The following is a 21,236-nucleotide window of genomic DNA, read 5'->3' on the forward strand; positions in this document are numbered from 1 at the left end:
TGAAGGAGGCGAGGCGGCCAAGTGTTGATGTCAGCCCCCACCTGACGAAGGTGAAGGAGGCCAGTTAACCACACACACACATACATCCTGACGTTAGACGCATGCAAATTCATAATAGAAAATATATAATATATATATATATATATATATATATATATATATATATATATATAGAGAGAGAGAGAGAGAGAGAGAGAGAGAGAGATTATTTTATGCATATCCGTCATTTCCCGCGTTAGCGAGGTAGCGCCAAGAACAGAGGACTGGAAGTGCACGTGAAAATAACCCGGAAATGATTGCACGTGGCGGCTCGCGTGCACGTGGCGGCTCGTGTGCACGTGGCTGCTCGTGTCAATCATTGATCGGGTGGTCTCGATCTCCGGGCGTCCGTCAATCAGACCGAGATCGTTCTCTGGTGCGTTGGTTCGAGACCCCGAGCGGTGGCTGGCTGGCGCGCAGGCGCCCACTCCGCTCAGCGTCGTTTGGGGGGGGGGGGGGGGGGTAAGCAGTGGTCAACCAGCAGCAGCAGCTCCTCCTCGTTTTCTTTTGTATTCGTTTTCGTTGGGTTTTTTTCTTTCTTTTGGCGTCGTGTGGTTTCTAATTGGATCGTTTCCTTTAATGGTCATGTGTTAAATTTTCTGTCGGATTTATCCCGTTTTCTTTATTTCCTTTTTGGAATTCGTTTTTCATTGTAGCGGTACCTCGCACAGCGTTTTCTTTTAAGTCGTTTACGTAACTCGTTTACTTTCTTTTTTTTTAAGTAATCTTTTGTCGTTTTTACTAGTTATTTTCTTTAATGTTTTGATCGCGTTTTTTTTTTTAATTTCTTTTTAATCATTCGTTGTTTGGCGTTTGACCCGTTATCACCGTAACGGTAGTTTGGGCTAGGGGATGGGGTTGTTAATTGGGCGGGGTCGTTACCTCCGCCGTCCGGTGCGTTCGTTGGGTGGTCGGGCCGCCGCTCCCTTTATCTTTGGCCCGACTGATAAGGGAGGGCGATAAGCCACAAGGGGGTGGGGGGATGCCCCCTGGGGTGGGAGGGTGGGGTGCCCCTTGGGGTGGGGTTGGGGGTCCCCCATCCGACTGGTCTGGTGGTCGGATGTGGTTGATGAATGTGGAGGGGAGGGTTGGGGGAAAGGGTAGTTAAAGGGTGTAAGGGGGAAAGGGGGGTAGTTGTGTGCTTAGGGGGGGGGGGTAAAGGAGGAGGGGGAAGGTGGGGGAAAAAGGTGCCATAGAGGGATAGGGTGTTCATGGGGGGATAAGGGTGATAAAGGGGGGAGGGTGTATTGTCTGCCACGCCCTTACAGTTAGTCTAAAGGGGGAGAGGGGCGGGTTGGGGGAAGGAAGAGGGGGAGGGGGTGGTTGGGGGATGGAAGAGGGGAAAGAGGGGGAGGGGCGGGTTGGGGGAAGGGAGATGGGAAGGGGGATGGGGTGTTGATCAAGCAGGTAACCATGGATAATTTAGTTCCATTTACGTAAGTATTTTGGTTTCGGGTCAAGACAGAGACACGCTCGGCTGAACGCGTCCCGCGGCGCGGATTAAGTCGATCCTCCTGCCTCTCATCGTGAGATTTATCGCCCTTAAGATCCTGATTATATATTCGTGCTGCAGGCCGTGTGTGTGTGTGTGTGTGTGTGTGTGTGTGTGTGTCGGAGGGGGGTGATGTGAGGGATTGGAGCGCCTGCCGTCGTGGTGTGGCGGTCGTCAGCGATCTCGGGGTAGACGATGGCGAGTGCCCTGGTTCGATCCACGGCCGCGGTTGGGTCCTGGGCGGCGTGGTCACGTGATCCAGAAGAATTGGTCCAGAAGAATTAAGCTGTTTGGTTGATTACCCTAATGATTATACTAGCCTCGTTAAGTCATCTTGGCTACCCACCTACCTTCATCCACTTCATTCCATCCACTTCTAACTATCCACTCCTCCCCCCCTACACCATCCACTTCTAACTATTCACTCCTCCCTCCCCTACACCATCCACTCCAATCCATCCAATCCCAACAATCCACATCCCCCTATTATCCCCCTCCAACCATCCACTCACTCCCTATTATCCCCCTCCAACCATCCACTCACTCCCTATTATCCCCCTCCAACCATCCACTCACTCCCTATTATCCCCCTCCAACCATCCACTCACTCCCTATTATCCCCCTCCAACCATCCACCCCCCACCAACACCCTGATCAGACCCCACCTATCCACCCTCCTAACCACCCAGCCACCCTCCTAACCACCCAGCCACCCTCCTAACCACCCATCCACCCTCCTAACCACCCAGCCACCCTCCTAACCACCCATCCACCCTCCTAACCACCCATCCACTCTCCTAACCACCCATCCATCCTCCAAACCACCCATCCACCCTCTTAACCACCCGTCCACCCTCCTAACCACCCAGTTACCCACCTTGGCTCCATCCTCTCGCTCAACCTGAGAGGCGATTCGCTAATTGCCGGCGGAGCGCGGGCTGTTTGGCCACTCTCGTTAACCCCGGCAATTAGGCTCGTCAGCGCTCGTTTCCTCGTTTATCGTCTGTTTTTTTTTCCATCGTTTTTTTTTTATTATATAGCCTCTTGTGCTCCACACTTACCGTCAGAGATTTAATGAAAAACGAAAGAAAATGTCGATTTTTTTTTAATTTCTTTATGGTTGGGTTTTTAATTTTCTGGGGTAACTTTCAAATTCTGATTTTTGAATTGCAGTATACATTCTCCTCTGAGGCGCTCTCTGCCGTGTGGCGGAGGTATTGCGTACAGTGAGTTATTATTATTATTATTTATTATTATTATTATTATTATTATTATTATTATTATTATTATTATTAAAGTGAATGATAGATTTTCTCTGTGTGCATATATGCCATAGCCTAGCGTAAGTTAGCCTTCCCGTCTACGACGCAAAAGTTCCAGGGTTCGAATCCTAGCTGTTGGAGGGTATATATATATATATATATATATATATATATATATATATATATATATATATATATATATATATCAGCTTGCTCAGACTTAGATCGTAAAAGGTAGAGAGAGGGAGTGTGTGTGTGTGTGTGTGTGTGTGTGTGTGTGTGTGTGTGTGTTGTAGTGGAGAGGCTGGGGTGAAGGCAAGGAAGGGGTTAGGGCAGAGGGAACGTGAAAGGGTCAATGAAATGTTGATGAGATGCTTGAGGCTGACGGCTGGGGGAGGAGAGAAAAGAAAGGGGAGAGTAGGGGGAGGATAGAGAGGCGCGCGGTAGGGAGGGATAGGGGAGATGAGGCAGGGGGAGAAGGATGGGGAGAGATGTAATTGGGGATGGGGGGAAGGTGAGTGAGTGAGAAGGAGCGAACGGGGAAGAAGAGACGAAATGAAGGACATAATCAGAAAATGGGTTGTGGTACAGGTGAGGAAGGGGGCGTGGCAGTATTGGATTGGGGGGAGGGTGTGTCATCACTGCACCTGGTAGGGGGTGGGAAGGTGTTGGCAGCAGTGCCAGCACTGTAACGAGGGACGCGCTAATGTTTGGGGGGGGGGGGGGTTACTGCAGCAGATGGGGGAGATGGGTAGCAGTGCCGGCACCGTTGCGAGGGACATAGCACTGAAGGTGTTCACTGCAGCAGATGGGGGAGATGGGCGGCAGTGCCAGCACCGTTGGGAGGGACAGTGACGCGTCTGTCTGGCTTGCTGAGGGCGCGAGAATAGATGCGATTGGCGTTGATAAATGATGATAATGATGAAGCCAGGATCGAGGGCGTGGAAGGGGGAGGAGTGGGGAAATGGGGGGATGGAGTGCGTGTGACGAGGGAGGTTCGTAGGTAATGGGTCTCGGTGACTGGGATGGTACATGGAGGCCCTTCGGGTTCATGGGGACGTCGGGAAGAGCGGAGGCGGGGGAGGCGGCCGTACGAGTCGACTTCGAAGGTCTGCGATCCTTCTGCGAGAGGTCGCTCAGGCCGAGGTGGTCCCAAGTCAGCTGAGCTGGGTCGTTGATCGACCGAGCTGTTGGAGGCCGCGGCCCGCAAGGTAGGCGCCCCCGCGCCCCTCCGCCCCCACGTAACTACCTCTATATCCTGGCTGGTCTGGGACGCCTGGTAGATCAGGGTGAGGGATTCTTTTCACGTTGGCTTCAATCCCTGCAGGCGCTGAGTGGGCTGCCTGTACACACAGAGAGTCCCGATAATTTCTAAAAGGTTTATTCATTCTCATTTATTTTATTTATTTAGGAGGTCGTGACGACACACATGTTACCGCACCACATATCATGATGTTTATCTCTCTGTTGAAGACAGCGTTGTGACCATTCGTTTTCTCTTTACAGGTATGTGGTCATCTGTGGTTCCCCTGTGGCTCCCTCGTCAGAACACAGTAGGTACTGTTATCTTCAGACTCAGTTGTTGCCTTTCCATCCATTTGTCTTCTTTCTGAGTCCTCTGTTGCCACGACGTACGCGTCTGTCTGTCCGTCTGTCTCCCGTTGGTTCAGTGTGTGTCCTCTGTTGCCTTTCCGTTCTTATGTCTGTTTCTCATTGACTCTCAACGGGCTTTCCTGTTGCCTTTCCGGTCCTTATGTCTGGGTCTTCTGGTGCCTCTTTGTGCATGTCTGTTTCTCCTTACCTCCGACTGTCTCTTCTTCTGTTACCTCTCCGTCCATCTGTCTGTTTTCCCCGTTGCCTCTTGTCTTCTGTTGCCCTTTGCGTCCATCCGTCTCCCCCGGCGGCTGTCGAGTTCCTCCCCACATGCGCCCCGCCCATGTGTCTGTTCCCAGCGAGCGTGGCGTGTGGCGCCCTTGTAGCTGGTTATTTGAGAATAACTCATGTCCGAGTAGGGAGTCCTTCGAGGGGGGGGGGGGGGGACGCCGCGAGTGAAGGAAGCGGCCCGGGGATGCTTTAAGATCCTAAATTAGGGTCGAGTTACGGCCCGGTGTCACGAGTTGGCCGGGGCGCCCCGGTCGTCGCCGCTCGTTTATCTGTGCTGTCGGTCAGGTCGCCGCCTCCGCCAGGTGGCGGGGAAGTGCTACGTGGCCGGAGGTCAGGTCTCGTTGGGGTCGTTAGAGAAGGGAGGTTAGTAGGAGGAGGAGGAAGCAGATGTTTATTCACGGTCGTAATGATAGGGTTCAGAAGATGTTCGTTGCTGCAGACGGGGCAAGGCTGGAGGAGGAGGAGGAGGAGGGACCTATGGTCTTGAAAGGCTTTTGAGGGCCTCTGGATGAGAGGGGTGTTGTAGGGTCATGTAAAGCTGGAGAGGAGGATGCGTCCTCGAGAATTGGTTCGCGATGTCTCGACCGTTCCTCGACATCTCTCGATGGCTGTCGTCTGCTGTGGCCGATGGCATTGAGGGAACCTGAAGGGTCTCGGGTGTTCCCCGTCGGTGCCTCCTGCAGGAAACCTTCCAGGAGTTCGAGGAGTTCGCCAGGGACAGGTACTGTGGTGTCCACGTAATTCCTCCCTCCCTCTTCCTTTCCCTCCCACGCTCCTTCCCTCTCCCTTTCCCTCCCACGCTCCCTCCCTCTCCCTCCCACGCTCCCTCCCTCTCCATCCTAACGAGAGGGTAACAGAGTTGTCTTAATTGTCTCTCCTTATCCGTTGTGTACTGTAGCCTTAATGACCATAGTTATAGGTTAAGCTAATGTTTGAGGGATGCGGAAGATGGGCCTGATGGCGGGGGCGAGGTAGAGGCAAGGGGGAGGGAGAGGGATGAAGTAGATGGAGTGATGAGGGATACTGTTGGAGGAATGGGGGAGATGGGGCAGGGACTATTTGAGAATGGGAGGGGTTTAGGGGAATGGGTTAAGCTCTTAGGAGAGATTGGAAGGGTTATTCTGCTCTGAGATCCTGCAGAAGTAGTATGGGGGGAGGGGGTGTCTTGTGAGATCATGTAGAAGTATGGGGTCGTATGAGATCCCGTGGGAGGAATATAGGGTCGTTTGAGATCCTGCAGGAGGAGAATTGGGTCTGTGTGAGTATCCTGCAGGAGGTGTGTGGGTTCGGCCGAGATCGAGGTGGGTGGGTATTCAGGCACAAACCAGGATACCAGCCTGCAGGAGACCTATGGACGGCGCGGGTAGAAGGGCGCGGCACAGGAGGTGGGGGCTTGGGGGGGTACAGCGACTGCATCTTGACCGAGGGCACAGCCTCTTATCCTCCTCCTTCGGGTGGATCTTCACGGATGCGAAGTGCCTCATTCTCGGTCGTAATGCCCTCCCTCCCTCCCTCTTCCTTCAGGATCTGCTGCCACGGGAGGAATTGTGCATCAGACGTCCTACAGGAGTGAATGCCTCTCCTCGGGGCTCGTCTTGATGGCCGCATCTCCTCCTTTATCAACCCCTTTGACCCACAGTCCCCGACTCGCTTCATGCAAGCTGGAGGCGCGAGCTGCCGGGAGGGGGCGTCCACGTGCTTGCTGCGCCCTCGCGACCTGCATTTATCTCAAGCACCGTGTTTAGTGCAGCGGCCTCCTCCTCCGAGAGCCTCGGGGGTATTAGCTAGACCCCACAGTGTTGAGGGAAGAGGGCGAGGGGGAGCGAGAGAGACGGGGAACTGTATTCTCGTATTGTGGCGCTGCCACTTAATACAGCGCTTGCCCCTTCTTGTTTGCTCTCTCTCTCTCTCTCTCTCTCTCTCTCTCTCTCTCTCTCTCTCTCTCTCTCTCTCTCTCTCTCTCTCTCTCTCTCTCTCTCCCCACTGTGTTATGATTTCTTCAGCTGTCTTCGAGGCTTTTCCTTGGCTGGCGATGGAGTGGGTTGTTGTTTTCAAGGAACCGGGGGTAATAAAGGGACGTCCTTTCACGGGGAAAGTTTTAAATTCCTGATGATTGAGGATGTCACGATTGGAGATGGGGGTTGGGGAAGGGGGGTTGAGGAAGAGGGGTTGAGGAAGAGGGGGGTTGAGGAAGAGGGGTTGAGGAAGAGGGGTTGAGGAAGAGGGGGTTGAGGAAGAGGAGGGTTGAGGAAGGGGGGGTTGAGGAAGAGGAGGGTTGAGGAAGGGGGGTGAGGAAGAGGAGGGTTGGGAAAGGGGGGTGAGGAAGAGGAGGGTTGGGAAAGGGGGGTGAGGAAGAGGGGGGTTGGGAAAGGGGGGTGAGGAAGAGGAGGGTTGAGGAAGGGGGGGTTGAGGAAGAGGAGGGTTGAGGAAGGGGGGTGAGGAAGAGGAGGGTTGGGAAAGGGGGGTGAGGAAGAGGAGGGTTGGGGAAGGGGGGTGAGGAAGAGGAGGGTTGAGGAAGGGGGTTTGGGGAAGAGGAGGGTTGGGGAATGGGGGTTGGGGCAAATTCCCTGGCCTGATTTAAGTCGGGCTGCCACGAGAGGTTCTGGGAAGTATGTGATGTTATGTTTGCATGTGTTATCCTGGTTCAGAGAGAGAGAGAGAGAGAGAGAGAGAGAGAGAGAGAGAGAGAGAGAATGATTGTGTGTGTGTGTGTGTGTGTGTGTGTGTGTGTAGTCTGGTCTCTGCTGGACGTTTAGAAAAAAAGAGAGACAGAAAAGAATTAGACGAAATTTGAGGACTTTGTTCATTGAATAATGTATTTATACAGTGATGAAGTCGGATTGTGTTTGTACAACGCCGAGAAAATACATTCTGCAGGTTTTTTTTTTTTACATGAGGATTAGTTTACTGTAGTGTGTATGGAAGGATGGGAGTATAGACGTGGTCGAGGCAAGGTATACATATGTATGATTCACTGATGGGTGTATGTATACAGAGTGTAGTACGAAGGTATGCATGTATACATGTGTATGTGTTTGTTTGTGAACCCCATAAGCATGGGGTCGTACCGTCGTGCTCAAGGGTCGTACCGTCGTGCTCCAGGGTCGTACCGCCGTGCTCAAGGGTCGTACCGTCGCGCTCCAGGGTCGTACCGTCGTGCTCCAGGGTCGTACCGTCGTGCTCCAGGGTCGTACCATCGTACCCAAGGATCGTACCGTCGTGCTCAAGAGTCGTACCGTCGTGATCAAGGGTCGTACCGTCGTGCTCAAGGGTCGTACCGTCGTACTCAGCAAGTTACGAAACATTGATAACAATTTCTTAAAATAATTGTATACATTATACAGTAATGTGTACATAGAATGTATGATTGATAACTTCATGTATAGTATTCATTGAGGAAAAATACGTCCACGCGTTGTTCAGTCAGAAGCAGTTCGCGCGCGGAGTTCGAAAGTAAAAGAAGACAATGATTAACTTGAGACACCTTTGGAGGGTTGGGCGAGTAATTACCGTGATTATCTGCGCATTAATTAATCATTAAAAGTACATCAGGGGCCCCCGTAATGCCTCCCCCCTCCTTCCCCCCTAATCCACTTTGAGGGGGGGGAAAAAGTATATGTAAAAATAATTGGTTCGTAGAATATTGTGTAAAAAAAAAAAAAGTTAATGGAAGGATATAAGAAGTTGTAAGATTTTTTTTTTATTAAAGTCTTAAAGGGGATGATAATGATTGATATTGGCTTGGGGGGATGGTGTTGGCTCGGGGGAGGTGTGTGGTGTTGAGGAGGGGGGAAGGGAGGTTAGGTATTAGGTGAGGATTAGCAGCTGTTGCAAGGTAACCAACCAACCAACCCCAAAAAAAGGTTTTTTTTTCTTCTTCTTAAGCTTTATGGAAGGGTGAACAGCTGTGCATATATAGTTCTTGGCTGAGGGAACTGACTCACGTGTGTGTGTGTGTGTGTGTGTGTGTGTGTGTGTGTGTGTGTGTGTGTGTGGTGCAGATCGTGGCCGGGGAAGAGCTGTGAGGTGGAGGAACCTACTCCTCCATATAACAAGTAGAGCCGGGTGAGGTGGAGGAGCCACACGAGTGTAGACCTCACGCCCTCCCTTCCTCCCTCCTGTCCTGTATGAATACGTAATGAGACACACACACACACACACACACACACACACACACACACACACACACATACGGGTATTTTTGGCGTAGGCTAGTGTGTGTGTGTGTGTGTGTGCGTGTATACATAGGAATATAGACGTCTTGCATGCATATACACAAGGTTAAGAGACTGGGTAACGCGTGTGTACTAGTCTTAGTATCTCCCCCGCTAACGCATAGTGTGATAGTAAACACCGTTACTACGTGGTCATTACTCTCTCTCTCTCTCTCTCTCTCTCTCTCTCTCTCTCTCTCTCTCTCTCTCTCTCTCTCTCTGGGTAATCTTAGCCGAAACTCGTTGATCTGCTCCCCTTCCTGGCTTACTCTACCCTCCCCTCTCCCTCCCTCCCTCCCTCCCTTCGATCCTTCATCCCCTCCTCCCCACCTTCCCCTCCTCCTCCTCCCGTCCTCCCCTTCCTGCATATGCAGGCTGACGCCGCCGCCCGACCCAAGCTCCTGCTGCCTAGCGCGACCACCACACCTTAGCTGGAGGGGGTGAGGCAGGAGGCTGGGAAAGGACGGTGGCTGAGGAGAGGGGAAGGAGAAGGAGGAGGAGGAGGGAGGAAGATTGAGGAGGAGGAGGAGGAGGAGGGAGGAAGATTGAGGACGAGGAGGACGGGGAGGAAGATTGAGAAGGAGGAGGAGGAGGAGGAGGGAGGAACATTGAGGATGAGGAGAAGGAGGGGGAGGAAGATTGAGGAGGAGGGGGAGGAAGATTGAGGAGGAGGAGGGGGAGGAAGATTGAGGAGGAGGATGAGGGAGGAAGATTGAGGAGGAGGAGGAGGAAGAAGGAGGGGAGAGGAAGTGGTGATACACTGGGAGAAGGATGTAGTTAGTGGGGATAGAGAGTGGGGTAGAGGAAGAGTTGAAGTGTGAGAGGGTGGATGGTAGTGGGGCTAGGGAGTGGAGGATGGGAGATAGACGGATGAGGAGGATAGTGGGAGGATAAGAGACTTGGAGGGTGACTGGCCGAGGGAATCGGGGGGAAAGGGACGAATGGAATGGAAGATAGGTCGAGGATGGGTGTTGGGAGGATAGGGAAGAGAGAGAGAGAGAGAGAGAGAGAGAGAGAGAGAGAGAGAGAGAGAGAGAGAGAGATGGGGGTGGAGGATGGCGCGGAGGATAGACTGGGCTTGAGTGACTGATTTCACGAGGTACGTCTTTGAGGGACGGGCGTTGTTGTTAGGGGAGGGGTAGAGGAGGGAGGGGGGGACACTGTGGGAACTCGTCGTGATTGGCCCTCTAAGGGAGGCATTTGTTGAGTCGTATGCGGGAACTCATGAGTGACTGTGTGGGGAACATCAGCGCCCCTCTGCGGGAACTCATGAGTGTCTCACCATACGCCTCTTGAGTGTTTCCTCCCTAATGGAAGTCATGACGGGACCAGAACTGGGAACTCTTGGGGTACGGTGACCCGCCTCAGGGAACTCCTCTGTGAACCGCCGCCGGGGGGGGGGAACTCAAGTCGTACAATAGATATGCAAATTTGAGTTAGTCCCCGGCAGATGGTTTATCTCAACGACCATTAGTTGGCCGAGCTCGTTAGCTTGCTGGGTTGATATTCAAATTTAATCTCGCGTCCGTCTGCTGAGTCGGGGAAGTGATCAAAGGGCGCGCCACCCCTCCCCCCCCCCTCCCCATGACCTCCTCCGTGACCTCAACGCTAGGCCAAGGGGCCAAGACGGCGCCCTACCGAAAGCTGGGGCGTCTTGGGATGGTGAGAGCGCCTTACGTTGGTCCACTGCCAGATATAGACGCCCTTGGGATGGTCAGGGCGTTGCTTGTGGCCAGGGTAAGGCCCTTGGGGGATAAGGTCTTTGGGATTTTAAGGACGTAGGTAAGGTCAGGATTGGGGCATAGCTAGACCCAGTAGAGCGCCGGTGGGAGGTACCGCCAGGCGTGGCCCTTGGTAAGATAAGAACGTAACTGTGGTCAAGATAAGGCCCAGGGCCCTTGTGATGGCCAAGGTCTCGTACACCGCCGTTGAGCGGGTGTAGGGAGGGTAGTACCGCAGGGGGAAACCATCGCTAGGGCGTCCCAGCGATGATACGCAGGTAATGGTAGGGATGGCAGCGCACCTCTCCTCGCACGAGGAACTGCCTGACGAAGGAGAGACTGGGATAGGACGAGCAGGTCGTGTTCTCGTCGGTAAGTTAGGGCTTTTTTAAGGCCTCTCGAATGCTCGGGGTCGCTAAGGCCTGTCGTCCTCAAGTTATAACCTCCACCAGTCGAGCAATCCTGAACACCTTCTTCAGGAGTTCGAGGTTGCGATTAGAACGGCTCCTTGAGGAGCTGAAGATAAACCCTCACGACCGTATAAGCTGACGGTGCTTGTGTGTGTGCAGTCATACGGTGGGGCTCAGAGGCATCTGCTACGGTCGTTAGAGCTGCTGCCAGTAACGTACCTCGGTTTTCTTTTTGTGTGTTGCGATTGATGAGTGTTTATTGAAGACGAAGCCCCGCATGCGGAGGCAGGGGTCGTGTACGCGCTGGATTCGGTCATCGCTTTGCCCTCACATCAACTCCAGTTTTGAACCGGTCGATAGATGTTTTAGTTCTGTTGTCGCGAAGGTTGAAACTAACCCCCCCCCCTCCTTGAGCACGACGGAACGACCCTAGAGCACGACGATTCGACCTGGGGAACATTAGTGGTACGACCCTCGGATATGATGATGGTGTTGCGTCTGTCTTGACCCTTAAGGGCAGGTCAGAGATCAGGTCCGGGTCGTTGCTGAGGGCCGTGGCACCACCGTCGTGCTCAAGGGTCGTGGTGCCGTCGTGCTCGAAGGTCGAACCGTCTTAGTCAAGGGAGTAAGAAAGAGGTGATCGTCAATGGGAGAGTTGGGTGTGGCCAAGACATCGAGGTCTGACTGGCCAGACCTTGAAATGTGGTCGTGAGTTGGTCTGATAGTGTGGTCGAAGCATTGAGGTGTGGTCGAGACTCGCGAAGTAGGGTCGAGACATGGAGGTGTGGTCGAGACGTGTGAGGTACGGTCGAGACATTGGAGGTGTGGTTGGACTCGTGAAGTAGGGTCGAGACATTGACGTGTGTCCGAGACTTTTGAGTTAGGGTCGAAGTATTGAGATAGGGTCGAGAAAGTGAGTTCTGGTCGAGAGAGTGATATATGGTCGAGAATTCTGAGGTGGACACCAGGGAACCACCAGTTAGACATGTCCATCCTCCTGCCAGGGAGCATCCAGAGATGCCCTTGCATGCTCCTGACGAAGGTTGAGCTGGCATCCTGAAGAGGGATGATAAATAGAGTTGTTCGCCCCTTGAAGAATATCAGGCGCGTGGGTGCTACTAACACAGCTTTCATCTCTACCACAGAAGGTGCCTCTATATCTGTTTTGAATGGTTCGTTGACCAAGAGAAGGACTTAGTCCTCCTGTATACACAGAGACGTTTACTGATCCGATAAGATTTAGATTCGCAGAATGACAGTAAGGCATTTCAGTAGCGACTTTTTTTTTGAGGGGGAAACCTTCGTATTACTGTAAATGTTTCTTACACCTCGTCTCCTGCAGGAGAGAGCACGTTGGGGGGAGAGGCGCTGCTAGACTCTGTCTGTAGTGGTTGGTGTTTGTGGTCATACAGGAAGGGTTTCACCCGTCTCCCACCTACTGTGGTCTGATAATAAGGGCCTTGAGCGTCTCGGGCCCCCCATGTGATTATCGAAGGTGGTTTTTTTTGATCGATCGGCCGCTGTTACGACGGGAAAAAACAATCAACCCCCCCCCCCTCCTTCGTGGCCGGAAAGGCCCTGGATCACCGGGAGTTTCCGTGGGGGGGGGGGGGGAAGATATTCCTTTTTCATAAACAAATGGTAGCAAGGGCAGGAGGAGCTCCGTGGAGAAGCAACGCGAGAGGTTAATACAGTGAGCAGCTGCGGTTGTCATGCGGCTTCGTTGGTGAAGCGTGAGGGCTCGGCAGATCCCCCCAGACGAATGCACACCGAGAGGCCAAAACATACATACGTTCAACAACTCTCAGAATTCTCTTAAGATGGCGCCCGAACGGAAGAGGGGTGAACGTGAGACGAGGTCCCCTCGCTTGTTTATCGTTCTCTGTTCTTCAGGATCGGGGGAAGGTCAAGGGACGAGAAGCTGCCCCTTGGAGAAGCGAAAGTTCGCCCCGCCCCCCGTGCCCTGCTGACGTCACTCGGGAAAACAAAAGAGGAGGTGGTTTCCCGCCCTCCCTCCCTCCCCCCAAAAAAGGACTCAAGCCGCTCATATCCCAGTACAAATACAGGTTTTGTTTGGCCACCTTTTTGGAAGGTGGGAGAGGAAGAGAATAGCCCGTTAAAACTCTACAGCTTGTGTGTGTTTGGTGGAGGAAGGAATCCGTCCGGCGCGTTAAAAAGAAGGAAATGAAAGAAGAAAAAAGGAAAGGGTTCGTCATTTTTCGTAATATGGCAACAGTGCGGGAATTTCAAGGGGCACCCATCTCAACCCGCTCATATTACGCGCCTTTCATTTATTCTTATTCTAATAACCATTTATCGGTCCCCCTGGAGATATATCTATATATAAACATGGGATTCAAAGGGAGAATGTATATACATCGGGTGAGGGGGAGTATTTGAGGGCTTCTGATGTGACGGGAGAGATTGGACGGGGTTTTGGGTTGGTGGACGGGACGCGCTCGCGCCCCGCGGTGGAGTGACAGAAGCTTCGTCCCGGGGCGGGTGGCAGATATGACAAACGCCGCTTTGCAAGCTGTTTTCCCGGGCGGGTGTATTAAGGCGCCCGCCTCGTAATTACGCGCGGTTAATCATCGGTGGGGACGAGGGCCGACAGGATACGGCAGGAGTTCGATGTGTATGGCTGAGTTTATTCAGAGGGGAGGGGCCTCTTTGATTTTGATGCCTTGTAGTGTTCATAGACTCGATTTAAACCCAGCCAGGACGAAGCCTTAACAACCCTCCTCAAGTTTGACGACTTAACCCGGCAAGTACGACGGCTTCGCCCCGTGTGTAGGAGGAGAGAGGGCTTAGTGCGTGGTAGGTGAAGTGGAGTAGCGCAGGTGATAGGAGAGAGAGAGAGGGGAGTGAGGATAGGTGGTTGTGTGGTGGGTACAGCTCGCTCGAAAAGATATAGACGGGCGATTTAAGGGATCGTGGTTAGGATGTGATCAGGACGAGACGGGATAGTCCCGCAAGGATAGTAGAAGGGTGGCATTGGATGGCGCAGTTGAGGTGAAGTGGCAAGTGACCTAATGGCATGATAAGAGTTAACTGCAGGTCATTCGCAGTGGTAGTGGTGAAGGGGATAGTGGCGGTAAGTGGGGTGCAGGCATTGCAGGAACATCGACCGCGATAGATGGGGCTGCTGGCTCTCTGTTCCCCCCGTAATAGACTAATGAGACGCAGGGGGTCAGCCCTCATGGCCCACCCGCGGGAGACAATGCTGGCGCCGGAGGACGGGCCCGGCTGGTCGGCGATCCGACCGGAGGTTGGGAGAGCTGGTCCGTCTGGTCGTACGGTAAAAAGCTGGCTCGGTCGCACCCGTACTCCCACTGGGTGAGCTGGTCGAAAGGTGGCGGTGGCGTGGATGGTGTGGTACTTGGGCCTCGTGGGTCGAGAGGGAGGTTTTGGAGGTGGTCGGGAGGAGCAGTGAAGGGTTGTTATGCGTAGAACCTCAGGGAATGTAGAGGGTTTGAAAACCCCCATTCTTCTCTCCGCCTCACCCCAGTACAACCTCGCTCAGCACTCTTGTTATGTACCCCACTTACAATGCCCTCAGAGGTTCACATGCACTCGAGGACTGTCTGGGGTACCCCGGCGTCCTCGCCGTGCGCCTCCCTCGCCTGACTGGAGGCTGTTAACGCTCGACGCAGCAATATGCCTGTCATATCTAAACAATCTGAACACACACACACACACACACACACACACACACACACACACACACACACCAGGACTCCCTCCATCCCTTCGCGTTTTGAGCGTCGCAGCTCCACGCCCTTGGCCAGCGTAGCAGGCCCCTGCCAGCTCTGACGAAGGAGCGGACGGATAAACACGACCGGATCCTGACGGCGCACAAAGGCCAGCATGCGTCTGCGTCAGCGTCAGCGTCGCTTCGTCAGCTGCGGTTAGCGTCAGCAGGAAGACCCAAGGAGTTGTGGCGCAGTCCCTCCGCAGGTCGTGGTCAGGCGCAGCGGACCAGGACCTGCGGAGAGACTGCGATATCATCACAGACCATCAGGTCTTCTGTCACGTGTCCTTTCCCATGTACTGTCCTCTAGCAGATAACCCCGTCATAGACCATCAGGTCTTGTGTTATCTGTCCTTCCCATGTACTGTCCTCCAGCAGATAACTTGGTCATAGACCATCAGGTCTTGTGTTATCTGTCCTTTCCATGTACTGTCCTCCAGCAGATAACCTGGTCATAGACCATCAGGTCTTGTGTTATCTGTCCCTCCCATGTACTGTCCTCCAGCAGATAACCTCGTCAAAGACCATCAGGTCTTGTGTCATCTGTCCTTCCCATGTACTGTCCTCCAGCAGATAACCTGGTCATAGACCATCAGGTCTTGTGTTATCTGTCCCTCCCATGTACTGTCCTCCAGCAGATAACCTCGTCATAGACCATCAGGTCTTCTGTCACGTGTCCTTTCCCATATAACCTCGTCACAGACCATTACATCTTGTCACGTGTCCTTTCCCATGTACGCCCCCTCCCCCACCAGACCTCCTCAAAGGCATTTCATCCTAACTTAACCAGCGTTATGTGATGATGCAGGTGTGTGTGTGTGTGTGTGTGTGTGTGTGTGTGTGTGTGTTTGTGTGTGTGTTTGTGTGTGTGTGTGTGTGTGTGTGTGTGTCCAGGCAAACAGGGATGTGGGGAGAACCCGGGAAACACGTTAGTTTCCTCGAAGAACCTCGAGGCGCTTTTGAAGAAAAGGCGACAGACCCGATTGGGTTGCATGATGCAAGAGTAAGTGTATGTGTGTGTGTGTGTGTGTGTGTGAGCACGTCCAGAGGAACAGGTACTGTAAGCGACCCGATGCGTGGTAATCGGCGCTTGCATTGCCACCACACGTAGCCGTTGTCGATCGGTAACTCGTTACATCGGGCGTACTTGTATTAAGTTGCGACATCTGATGGTGAGGTTTAGAAGTGAGAGGTCAGTCTGATGGCGTTGTGTCCGTGGTGATTGGAGGTGTGTGTGTGTGTGTGTGTGTGTGTGTAAGCCTGGTCGAAGTAGCGATTGGTTAAGTGGATGTTTTGTTGCGTTATATATTGTCATGACACACACACACACACACACACACACACACACACACACACACACACGCTCGTGGCGTTAACCACGCTGCGTTAAACCTTACGACGTTTTGATTAGACATTTTGATAGAGTCTTTTTGACCATAGATTTCGCGTTGAGTAGTTTAGGCTTCGACCTGAGGCTGGTCGAGCGGTGTTACGATGGTAGACATCGTATCGGCCTAACAGAGGAGTGTCGAATAGCTGTAGAGTCGTCCAGCTACGCGTTGAACATTGTTTAGAGTCGAGTAGCCACAGAATCGACCAGCCATGTATCTTGAGGGTCGAGTTGCCTCAAAAGTCGACCAGGCTTGTATCGAACGTGTGGACCCATAGTTCGTCTTGAGGGTCGAGTTTGCCTTTGAAATCGACCAGGCTTGTATGGAACGTATGGTTCTTTCTTGAGGGTCGAGTGGCCCTAAAATCGACCATCCTCGGGTCTCAAATCTTTTGGGAGTCGATTAGCATCGTAATCGATCCAGCCCTTTGAGTCGACTCGACTGCAGCAAATTACTTGGCTCTTGCGCGGGATACAGGTAATTGGTGGGTTTCTCTCTTTCTTGCCCCGCCAGCCATCTGGGCCGAAGACTCTGTAACCTCCCAGGGGCCTGGAGTCTGCACGGTCGAAGCCCACCACAGGTTTGCGTAAGAGTCTGGTCCTTTGGGACCAAGGTGGGTTAACGTGGTGTTGCCCCGAGGAGGCTTTTATCTCCATCCCTCTAGGTAAAAAGGTCATGAACACTTGTTTCCATCTTTGTTTGTCCATGACGTCAGAGTGGGAGAGGGGCGTGTGAGAGTGGAGGGAGCGCGGAGTGACGGGAGGGAGGGTGGATGAGGAGGGAGAACTGAGGTTGAGATGGGGTGTGATTGAGGGAGGGAGAGGGACTTCAGATGCAGGAGGATGGAAGGAGATGAACCCAAGATGGAGGAAGAGAGGGGAGGTTGCGAAGGAGGAGCCTGGGATGAAGATAGATGGAGATGATGATAGGGAGGGAGGAGACGGAGGGGTCAACACCTGGAAGCGGATGCAGGTGATAAATGAAGGGGGGACAGAGAGAGGGAGGAGGAGGAGGAGGAGGGACGTGTGATGGATAGCGGTGGTGGTTACTGTGGGCACGTCGGTGGTGGGACGACGACCCAGCGGCGGTGGCTGATTGTGGAGCGTCTGCAACTACACGTCTTCCTCATTGGTCGTCGGGATTATGGGGTGAGGGCGTTTGCTGACGAAGTGGGGCGTCGTCAGCGGCCACTGAGGTCGTGGTCGTGGCCGAGGTTAGCACTGGCGAGATGTATAGGGCGCAGGCAGGGGACGAGGGTATCGCTCAGGGGGAGGAGGCGTGTAGAGGGGCGTGGGAGAAGTGAGGCGTGGTGGTGGAGGAAGGGCTGGAAGGAGGGAGTCAGAACGCCAGGTGGCGAGCCCCCGGGCACCGCCGCCGCTCACACTCACACACACACACACACACGCACAGAACCCTCACACACACAGAACCCTCAGGCAGATAAAAGGCAAGACTGGAGGCGACGGAGGGAGTTCGTCCAGGCTTCGTGGGAGGAGGCCAAAGGCCATTTGGAGGCGGTGGTTTGCGAAAGTGGTTGGGTAGTTGGCCCCGTCCTTTGCATGGGTCATTTAAGGTCGTCGGCTTCAAGGTACTACTATCGACATGATAACCTTTTGAACGCCCTTCCTCATCTGGTGAAGATAAGACTATACGCGCCCCAACCCCCCCAAAAGCATGCCAGGCCCCTTCCTTCTAGGACCCTGGTAGTGGCCTGTTCGAAGCTGTAGGTGGGCCCCGGCTGGAGATGTTCCAGACCCCTTCGTTTTGGGGGGGACGGGTAGAGAGGCTGCTGATGGCGTAAGAGGCAAACTGGAAACTGCGTCAGGTTGGCCGTAGATGTTGGGGGCGTCCCAGAGGCGCTGTGGCGCACGCTAGGTGGCGATGGCAGCAGCATCGAACTTCTTCCTCAACTCGATCTAGCAGCAGCATCAGCATCGAACTTCCTCTACTCGATCTGGCGGCAGCATCGAACTTCCTCTACTCGATGTGGCAGCAGCATCGAACTTCTTCCTCATCTCGATCTGGCAGCAGCATCGAACTTCTTCCTCAAATCGATCTGGCAGCAGCATCGAACTTCTTCCTCTACTCGATCTGGCAGCAGCATCGAACTTCTTCCTCTACTCGATCTGGCAGCAGCATCGAACTTCTTCAACTCGATCTGGCAGCAGCATCGAACTTTCTCAACTGGATCTGGCAGCAGCATCGAACTTCCTCTACTCGATCTGGCAGCAGCATCGAACTTCCTCAACTCGATCTGGCAGCAGCATCGAACTTCCTCAACTGGATCTGGCAGCAGCGTCGAACTTCCTCAACTCGATCGTCGAGGACACGTTTGCCTACGCGAGGACGCCGAAGCCTTGGTCGACCAGATCTGCAGCCGCGACCAACGAGGTCTCCTCCAACCACGGCCAGCCAGGTTTCCAGCCACGGCCAGCCAGGTCTCCGAGCACGGCACCCGTGGATAACTATGACGTGCGTGCAGAGGGCTCCTGGGGAGACTTTATGGGACAGGAAAATGCGCTTCTTGTCACGTTAAGGGAGGTATGCCTGTCTTTAATAGCCCAGAGGTGACGCTTATCGTTCGGTCGACCCGCAGGGGAGAGTGGGGGCACGGAAGGGGCTGCAGTTCGAGGGTGCACGTGATGCAGGATTGTTTACAGTGGGAGGGAGGAAAGACGTCCCTCACCTTTTGAGTCCTCCTCTGTTGGGAGGGAGGCGCAGGACGTCCCTCTCTCTCTCTCTCTCGAGTGTGTTTATATCACGCACTTGCCTCCGCCATCACCATCACTCTCCCTGAAGAGCGAGCGGCATCAGGAGGGAGAGGGAAGAGCGAAGGAGATAGAGAGAGAGAGAGTGAGTGAGTGAGTGTGAGGGGGCAGGTGTGGTGGCCGCGGGCGGTGTGAGCTGGCAAACAAAAAGCTGCCAGACGGGGCGGTGGTAGTGTGGTGGTGGTGGTGGTGGTGCTGTGGTGGTGGTGGTGGTGGTGTTGTGGTGGTGGAGGAGGAGGGACGGACACAGCCCCAGGCCATCTTTGACCTCTGCCGGACAGGTGCAACACTCTCCCTCACTCACCCCCCCACCACCACCACCCACCATCTCTTAATGTATTAGCCAACAACTTACCCACACTCTCCATCATTTGCTCCTTCCCCAACACTTCCCCTCCTCGCTCTCTTCCTCTCCATCATTTACTCCTCCCCGACACTTCCCTTCCCCTCGCTCTCTCCATCATTTACTCCATCACTCTAACGCAAACTCCCTCGCGCCTTTCGCCTCCTCCAAAACTACCTCCCAACCTTTCATTCATCCCTCAGACACCCTCCTCCTCCTCCTCCCTCCTCCTCCTAAACTACCTCACAACCCTTCATTCATCCCTCCAACACCCTTCCTTCATTTTCTCCGACCATCCTCCACCAACTTCCCCAGCATCCTTACACCACTCTCTTCCCAAGACTCTGCACTCTCTCTCTCTCTCTCTCTCTCTCTCTCTCTCTCTCTCTCTCTCTCTCTCTCTCTCTCTCTCTCTCTCTCTAATTCATTTAGCGTCTCAGAATTTCATTCAAGACCAGAGGCGCAGTGGAGCGCAGATCACGAATTGGCCCCCTGCGCTCAACTCTCCAGACATCTGCGCTCAACTTACCAGCCGTCTGTGCTCAACTTACCAGCCGTCTGCGCTCAACTTACCAGCCGTCTGTGCTCAACTTACCAGCCGTCTGCGCTCAACTCTCCAGCCGTCTGCGCTCAACTCTCCAGCCGTCTGCGCTCAACTTACCAGCCGTCTGTGCTCAACTTACCAGCCGTCTGCGCTCAACTCTCCAGCGGTCTGCGCTCAACTTAAGTCATCGTATGATGGTGGTACGTGATGTCTGTTGGGGGTTCTGGGGCCCCTGTATCCGGGGGGGGGGGGGTTGGTTTGTCTGGGGACGTCTTGTTTTGAGGACGGTATTCAAGGAGATGGTTTGTCTCGGGGTTGGTTTATCCGGGGACTGGTTTGTCTGGGGGTTGGCGTATCCGGGGACTGGTTTGTCTCGGGGGGTTGGTTTATCCGGGGATTGGTTTGTCTGGGGGTTAGCGTATCCGGGGACTGGTTTGTCTCGGGGGGTTGGTTTATCCGGGGACTGGTTTGTCTGGGGGTTGGCGTATCCGGGGACTGGTTTGTCTGGGGGTTAACGTATCCGGGGACTGGTTTGTCTCGGGGGTCGGCGTATCCGGGGACTGGTTTGTCTGGGGGTTTGCGTATCCGGACTGGTTTGTCTGGGGGTTGGCGTATCCGGGGACTGGTTTGTCTGGGGGTTGGCGTATCCGGGGACTGGTTTGTCTGGGGGTTGGCGTATCCGGGGACTGGTTTGTCTCGGGGGTCGGCGTATCCGGGGACTGGTTTGTCTGGGGGTTGGCGTATCCGGGGACTGTTGTACATGGGGGGGATTATTACCGTATCGGAGGACTTGTATCTGGGGGGGAGGCGTGGGGCGGGCTGGACTGGCCTGACTGGCGGATCCGGAGGTTTTGTGTGGGGGCGGCGTATCCGGGGACCCCTCGGGGTGGTTGTGGGGGAGGGCGAGCGAGCCAGGTGGTGGAGCGGGTTGTGTGGACGCCCGGCCCGGCCAAACGGGTTCGCGAAAACCTCCCGACGTCAAGATGGCCAAGTGGACCTGCAAGCCTCACACACACACACACACACACACACACACGGGGGAACCAATGCCCCCGTACGTTGCGTCGGGGCCCCCGGGCCTCCGTCGGCGTAGAAAGTACATCAGGGACCCGCTAGTGTACTGCTCTCTCCCTCCGTGTACTGTGCTCTGTACAGATTGGTAATTACACACACACACACACACACACACACACACACACACCTCCCGTGTGTGTGTGTGTGTGTGTGTGTTCTCGGGAAATCCTCTGAAACCTTATTTAAAAAAAAGAATTAAAATCACTGTACGATAATTTATGTTTTACGTTGTACGCCAGGCAGTGCCGCCTCTGGCCGGCCGGCCAGCACGCGTCGCCTCGCAAGCGTATGCTGAGAGTGTCGTACGCTAGTCGTACGTGGCTCTCTCGTTGCATGTTTTATT

At 54.0% G+C, this 21,236-nt stretch overlaps 1 protein-coding gene across 7 annotated transcripts in view; it reads left to right on the forward strand.

The window, feature by feature from the left end:
• LOC139764324 (semaphorin-1A-like) overlaps positions 1 to 21,236 on the forward strand; it is a 466,398-nt gene that overhangs the window by 246,031 nt on the left and 199,131 nt on the right. The window lies entirely within an intron of this gene.

Source organism: Panulirus ornatus, chromosome 49, assembly GCF_036320965.1.
Source record: "Panulirus ornatus isolate Po-2019 chromosome 49, ASM3632096v1, whole genome shotgun sequence".
Classification (NCBI taxonomy): Eukaryota; Metazoa; Arthropoda; class Malacostraca; order Decapoda; family Palinuridae; genus Panulirus; species Panulirus ornatus.